General features: G+C 47.6%; 1 pseudogene; it reads left to right on the top strand.

Annotated features, from left to right (window-relative positions):
* The first annotated feature begins 329 nt into the window (after positions 1-329).
* LOC144798002 (transmembrane emp24 domain-containing protein 10 pseudogene) lies at positions 330-4769 on the top strand (annotated as a pseudogene).
* Positions 4770-8090: the final 3321 nt, after the last annotated feature.

Here is an 8090-nt window from a genome sequence, read left to right as displayed (position 1 = left end):
GGAATGATGGTGCACACCGCAGGCAGGATTCTGGCCCTGGAATTTTGGAGGTCCTTCTTGGAATATTGAGGCGATATGTTGCCCAATCAGGCCAAATAATAGCCCTGAAATATTTCAGTTAAATCTTGCCATGAGTTGTGCATCAATTGCATGATAGTGGCCAAAACTGGTATTAGTGGCCCAGACAAAATGGCGGCAATAAGTGGCATAATGTCATCAACACTAACTGCCCACCTTTGGTATGATACTGGCTGTGGTGTACTGATAGTAGAAACTGTTTACTGTGAGCTTTTGTGACATGAAGATTCCCATGCTGGATGACTCTGATCATGGCTTACATGTACATTTTGGCTTTGGATGAGCATCTACGGCATCTTTGTCACAATAATGGTCATTTTCTGCAAACCTTTGAGTTCAGATTATTGTCAACCTTGTTTCAGTACTTGCCTTCTGAATGTAAGGTCATAGTTGTGAAGGGGCAGGCAACAGCTAAAACTGTGAAGATTCAATTTGGGGTGCCCCAAGTTCCATTCATGTATCTGCTCCTCTTTAATTTGTGCATTCCACCCTTAATCCAGCTTCTGACTATCCAGATTGCCAGATTTCAAAGGTACGCTGTAAACATTCAGGTGTTTTTGTTGTCTCATGGTGTATCAGCTGGCACATTGAAGATGGCAGAAGTAGTCTTTCCGATTCAGTAATATATGAATGTGGGCTAAAGGACCATACCTCTGGTTGCAGCTCCATTAGGGTGGATAACATTGACATTCAGCTAAAAAGGTGAAAAATGCCAGTGTCTTTTTTGATGTTTGATGTATACTCAACTCAATTAAGCTGCACAATCGTCAAGCTATCATCTTAAATTACTAAACACAATGTGTCATCTTTGTGTTTTCAGAAGACACTTCAATCATTACAAGAGCCAGGAGAGGCTCAAAGACTGATTATGGCATTGCCTTGTTGGCAGGGACCTTTACTGACAATGTTAACAAGTTGCAGGTTCTACAGAACTCCACTATTTGAGCATCCCACACTGGACCTAAGATTGCCCTTATTTTGCATGCCCATCTTACAGTACATTTCATCCTGGTGGTCTCTAAATCCAAATTTAAGATGCTAACTCAACACTCCGCCATTAGATATTGAAAGTACATTGTGGAGCTGTTTCCAGAAGATCTGTGACTCCTATAATAACTACTCATATTCAGAAATGATCTATCAACCCATTTGGTCAGGTACATTTTTCTTGCCTTGACTCTGCACTTGATCCACCCTGTGAATATTTTGTGCGGCCCATAGATTTTTTGATTGCTAGCTAATTGGTTGATCAGTGTTGGATGTGGCATGGGAAATGCTAATTCACACTATGCTGTTGACTTTAATGGCATGATGGGGCCTACCGTTGGCATTATGACGACTCTGGCATAAAGGTGGCAACTCAATTAATTCAAAGGGCAGTGTAGTCAGTACATAGGGTAATGGAGAAGAGTTAGGATATCATCTATAATGGTAGACCCTAGCTGAAATTCCTCATAATGACCTCTGTGCAATACATGTTCAGTTAAGTCAGCTAAGAGGCAACAAGAATAGTTACAAATGCCAATGGTCGATGTCTGTCCCATTGCTTGGGCTCAATTTATTCCTCAGTCTGGAGCACTTAACTCTCAGAGAGTTGCCTTAGTGATTGATCCTATAGAAGCACATTTTGGGTACTTAGGTTTTAAGAAACCCTTGTGTGGCCTGGAATGTAATGGAACATGAGTCTTTGTAGGTATCTTGGGCCTTTACCTCTCATAGGCCTTGTGAACTATGCAGAGTAATTTAAACTTAATCTCAGCAGTTTTTGGAAACCAATAAAGTTCTTTCAAGGCTAGATTCATGTGGTTTCATTTCTTCAGCTATTCGAGTAGCGTTTGGCAGTCTGATTTTTAAGCCTTTGTATCCTTGCTAACAGCTTTTCGGGGGGACGAGTGTACACAACATTAATCAAATTGTGATATTACCAAGGTTCTTGTAAACTGCACCTGGTGAGTTTGATGAAAGAGAGAGAGGATTTGCCATATGATCCAGTGCACATGTGTATCATTGGGTAGCAATGTGATCAAGTTATGATATTGATAATTTGCAGTTTAGGCACCGAACATTTATTTAATAATACAAAAAGGTATTACTTTAGGGCAAGAATGTTTTTTTATTTTTCTGTTATACTTGTTTTTAGGGAAATTTACCTTATTTTTCTAAAATCAAAAGTGTTAGATGGCAAAATGTATACATTTTTATAAACTGACAAGGGGAAATTATTCATTTTCCTAAGATATATTTATAATGGATATCTAGTTGATATTTACTGCAGGTGACTGAAATCCTAATTTGTAAGGCGGAGTTAACCATATGTGGTCGGAAACCGTAAGGTATCTGTAACCTGATCAACAAGACTACTGTTTGATTATCTGTGTAGCTAACTGCACGTCATGAGGTAATTACGTTTATTTATTTTACTGTTGGAAATTGAGTTACTAATTGAGGGCGATGAAACCCTACTCAAGCAGCAACCACAATCTCTTTTAGGGTGAAACACAAGCAAACCCCAAATTAAACTTTGCGTCACCCTCTGGTGGCTTGACACAAAGCAGGCATGCTTAACTTAGAGAAAATGTGTAAAGTATTTGTACAGCATTTCAAACAGTAATAAAGTCAAAACACAGCACAAGAAAAAATTCCACACCAATTTAGAAAAAAAGTGTCTAGAAGCACAAAGTGCCAACTGGGACTATCTGGTCCTGCCGAACTGAGATAAAATGTCACAAGTTCAAGCCAACAGCAACGGAGCATGGGCCAAATACATGGACCAAGGTAGGCCTGCTCAACAAAGCACCTTAAATCTTAGTTTGCAAAGCAGTGTGAGATTCTGCGACGAGGATGTGTTGCACAACAATAGTTCCCAGGAGCTGCGAAGCTGCAATACAGAGTCCTGCATCATCGTTGAGGATGCAGTCAGTGAGAGGCTTGTGATGCGAAGTCTTGCGTCAAAGATGTATTGCGCACTAATGGTTCTGGAGCAGATGGAGGGCTGTGATACAAAGTCCTGTGTTGTTCTTGAGGATACCGTTGAGGAGGGGATTGCAATGTGAAAGCCTGTGGTGAGGATGCATCAATCAAAGACTTTTTGATTTTGGGCAGTCTAGAGCGTTGGGTGTGTGATCAGATCGGTCACCGTTTCAGTACAAAGGTGTCGAGCGGCAAGGCTCTTAAACGCCGGCCGCTCCAGAAGGAAACATAGCAGCCTGGCTAGTGAAGCGGCAGCATTGGATTGCAGAACGGCCGTGTGTACACACTAAGAGACCCTGATTGGGAACAAAAGATCGCGGAGGGCCTTTGACCATACACTTTGCCTTCAGGTCGACAGAGGACCATAGACAAATTGAATAACTGGGACAGGGAGAAGCACTTATACCCGTCCAAGATAACACTGTCTCGCTGAAGTGTTGGTGTGGGAAGATCATCACGATAACTGCTCCTGATTGACTAACAGAACCCCATTGATTGAGCCCTGATGAGTTTCCGTGTACTTTGTCCACGGATTCGAAACGCGTCGGCAGAATAGAAAGAAACATGAAACATACAGGATTGATTTCTGAATTTGATTAATGTTCCGAATTGATTTCTTCTTTGAACGTGTCTCTATCATTGAGTTGAAATATTGATTTTTTTGAATATGTGCAAAGATTTACTGTTTGCTATTGTTCAATAAGAAAAGGTGTACAATATCATTTTTGTTTGTGCAAATAATATATTTATGTATTTGTGATTTTTGTATTGTTATATGTTGAGTGTCTTTCTCAAACATAGGATCACTTTGTTTTAAGTGTCTAAAATGTCTAAGTAAAGGGTATAAATAAAATATACCGAACAAATCTGGAATCTAGTTCGATTTGTTTGCTCAGATTTATGAGCACCTGAAAAGTGGTGGGGTTGGCATTTTGTTCTTTCAAAATATATTATACGGTCCAGCTGACCCTACGTCCCGGGACCTACCTCCTTAATTATTCAAACTTTCTATAAGTGCCATTTTCAGACTTATAATTTTAATCTGACTTTGCCATTAAAGAGGGTTATAAATTACAATTCTTAAGACACTAAACTCAACATTCCTACCAGCTCCCATCGTTTGCTGCTGTTGTGGCTCATTTTTGTGCCAGTTCAGCCTATATCATTTCACCTTCCGTCCAATGGCCGCAAGTGACTACAAGAGGAGATCCACTGGGACGTGCTAGCAGCTAGGAAATACAAGGTGAGCGAAAAGCCTGGGGTGAAGTCCCATTTGAAAATCACAGACTCTGCAGGGCACATCTTCTGCTCCAAGGAAGATGCTTTGAAAGGGAAATTTCCCTTCACTACAGAAGAGAATTACATGTTTGAGGCATGCTTTGAGAGCCAGCTTCCTGTGGGATATGGTCAAGTGCAGGACCAGCTTGTGGTCCTAGACATGAAGCATGGAGTGGAAGATAAGAATTTAAGAGAGACCGCTAAGGTGGAGAAGCTGAAGCCCTTTGAGGCTGAGCTGCAGCACTTTGAGGACCTGTCTGAGTCTATTGTCAATAACTTCGCCTTACATTAAGAAGTGGGAAGAATAGATGAAGGACACCAAGTCCACAAACGTCCATGTCCTGTACTTCAGCGTCTTCTCCATGTGCTGTCTTATTGGACTAGCCACCTGGCAGCTGTTTTACCTGCGGCTGTTCTTCAAAGGGAAGAAATTGATCGAGTGAATGGACCTGCACACATTGGAGGCAGGGAGGCTCCCCTTCCTCCTCTCTCCTGTTCCAATGGAGAGTCAGAGGAAGAGACTTGCCACAGCCCAGAGACTTTTTTCGGACTCCCAATTCCTCTTTTTCCGGCCTAGTAAATAAACTGCCTTGCAGGAGAGATTTCAGTGGCTCTGAAACCTCTTATCACATTATGGCTGGATGAAGACATTGGTGACAAGATCTTTGGCATGCAGGCAAGGGTTTTATGCAACATTTAGGGGTCGATTAGGATGGCGGACGGAAACGGGTACTGTCCGCCATGTTCGGGGAATTTCAACTCCCGGCAGCGCCGCGGAGAATCCACGGTTGCGATTAGGATATTCATGTCAAGAAACTCCGACGGCGGCGGACGGATCACATCAAACACCGTCCGCGGTGGACGGAACACATCTAACACCGTCCGCGGCGGACAGACCCAAATGAACTCCCACCGCCGCGGACGGACATGACCGCGGACACAGCCACATTTAACGCCATACCTGTGAAAACTCCGTGTCCGCAATTAGGATAACGCCGCCTGTACCACGGTACGCACAGCCATCCACGTCCGCGGCGGAAAGAATGCAACGAGAAACAGTGCATAACTGCGGAAGGCCAACACGAACAACATCCCTATCGTCAAACCAATGTCAAAAAGTGTGCCGCCAGTAAATAGCAAACACACAAAAAAGGACAACCCCCCCACCTGAAACACCAACACCAATCACAAGCCACTATGACACCCCCGCAAGTACCCAATAATGCACACTAGTCAACACACCCACCTACCACCTGACTGCCAACAACCATTGAAACACGACTATAAAATGACACCCACCCACTACCACAATCCTTTGCATCACAGCATTGCTGCTAGCAAGAGGCCCTATACGATCTACAGCATACTCAAATTTAAGGCACACAACCACCACCCTACCACACCCACCACACAAACACCCACCACACCATTCCTACACACCACACACCACACACCTGCACCCCCCAACTCACTCAACCCACACACTGAGCACCACACACCATGGCACCCAAAAAAAAAACCAAATTCACGGAGACCGAGTTGAAGGTAATGGCCGATGAAATTCTCCGTGTTGAGCCCCACATATTCGGGGCACAAGTCCAGCAGACCACCGTGGCGCAAAAGAATCACATGTGGGACAGAATCGTCAGTCGGGTGAATGCGTCAGGGACCGTGCCAAGGACAAAGCACGAAATACAGAGGCGTTGGCATGACCTGAAGGGTGAAAGGCATCCGTGCCAAAAATCACACTGGCGGCGGAACACCCCCGGAGCCCATACCCTACACCGATTGGGAGGAGAAGGTGCTGGTTATACTTCACCCAGAGAGCCTAGACGGACTTGAGGAAGGAGAAGAGGCTGGTAAGTACAAACCAAGCACCACGATCAGTACGACATGGTCAGCCTCACACAACTGAGAAGACACATCTCCCAGGCCCCAACCCATTCACGTCGGACACATACTCACCAAAATGTAAATGGCTACCAACATGCCCCCATGTCCACAGGGAGGGTGGTGGAGGGTGGTGGAGGGTGGTGGAGGGTAGGGTGTGTGGGGTGTGTGGGAGGTCACAACTACAACTCCCAACAGGCCCCCATGTCCACAGGGAGGGTGGTGGTGGGTGGGGTGTGTGAGAGGTCACAACTACAACTCCCAACAGGCCCCATGTCCACAGGGAGGGTGGTGGTGGTTGGGGTGTGTGAGAGAGGTCACAACTACAACTCCCAACAGGCCCCCATGTCCACAAGGAGGGTGGTGGAGGGTGGTGGAGGGTAGGGTGTGTGGGATGTGTGAGAGGTCACAACTACAACTCCCAACAGGCCCCCATGTCCACAGGGAGGGTGGTGGAGGGTAGGGTCTGTGGGGTGTGTGAGAGGTCACAACTACAACTCCCAACAGGCCCCCATGTCCACAGGGAGGGTGGTGGTGGGTGGGGTGTGTGAGAGGTCACAACTACAACTCCCAACAGGCCCCCATGTCCACAGGGAGGGCAGTGGTGGTGGGTGGGGTGTGTGAGAGGTCACAACTACAACTCCCAACAGGCCCCCATGTCCACAGGGAGGGCGGTGGTGGTGGGTGGGGTGTGTGAGAGGTCACAACTACAACTCCCAACAGGCCCCCATGTCCACAGGGAGGGTGGTGGAGGGTGGTGGAGGGTAGGGTGTGTGGGATGTGTGAGAGGTCACAACTACAACTCCCAACAGGCCCCCATGTCCACAGGGAGGGTGGTGGTGGGTGGGGTGTGTGAGAGGTCACAACTACAACTCCCAACAGGCCCCCATGTCCACAGGGAGGGCGGTGGTGGTGGGTGGGGTGTGTGAGAGGTCACAACTACAACTCCCAACAGGCCCCCATGTCCACAGGGAGGGCGGTGGTGGTGGGTGGGGTGTGTGAGAGGTCACAACTACAACTCCCAACAGGCCCCCATGTCCACAGGGAGGGTGGTGGAGGGTGGTGGAGGGTGGTGGAGGGCGGTGGAGGGCGGTGGAGGGTAGGGTGGGTGGGGTGTTTGCGACAGGACACTGAAATGTATACAAATTGATATGAACATGTAATGTCCACATTACTGACCTGCACAATCTTGTCCCTCAGGTGATCGTAATCTGACTGGGGAAACCAGCACCCGGCCGCCAGACTCGCCTCACATCCATACCGGACTCTCTGGGGACGATGACACAGGCAGCTCGGGTGCGGAGGATGGTGCGGGCCCAAGCAGACAGCCAGGGCCATCTGGCTCACAGGGAATCCCGGCCTCGACAACCGTCGCATGTGTAACTCCAGCGATACCGACCTCAGTGATCTGCAGAGTCACCACCACCACCACCACCACCAGTACCACCACTCCTGCCTGTGCCACCCTGCCTAACCCACCGCACGACGCAGGTCCATCGGCCTCCCACCCAAGCAGGGTGAGTGGGCCACAAAGGAGAGAGACGAGGCCACAGCAGGCAGTTAGGAGACCGACACTCCGCCGCACAGAGGAAGGACACCCACCCCATCCTGTGGCAGAGTCCCTTGAAGCCCTAGGCAGGTGCCAGGCTTCATACGACCGTGGCCAGGAACAGGCAGATCGTGCCCACCAGGACTCGGTGGACAACACAAACATGTTGCGTGAAATTTCGGGCTACCTTGGCCAGATAGTGGACATCATGGGCCAACAGACAACAATGTGGAGGGAATGGATAGCCCGGAACAACTCCACCCCCCTCAACCAATTGTCCTTGCGCCACGGCCAGCAACACCACCGCCACCGCCACCGCCACCAC

This window comes from Lissotriton helveticus, chromosome 12 (assembly GCF_964261635.1).
Source record: "Lissotriton helveticus chromosome 12, aLisHel1.1, whole genome shotgun sequence".
Classification (NCBI taxonomy): Eukaryota; Metazoa; Chordata; class Amphibia; order Caudata; family Salamandridae; genus Lissotriton; species Lissotriton helveticus.
The sequence above is the reverse complement of the archived record's forward strand: the minus strand, read 5'-3'. Positions and strand labels throughout refer to the sequence as shown.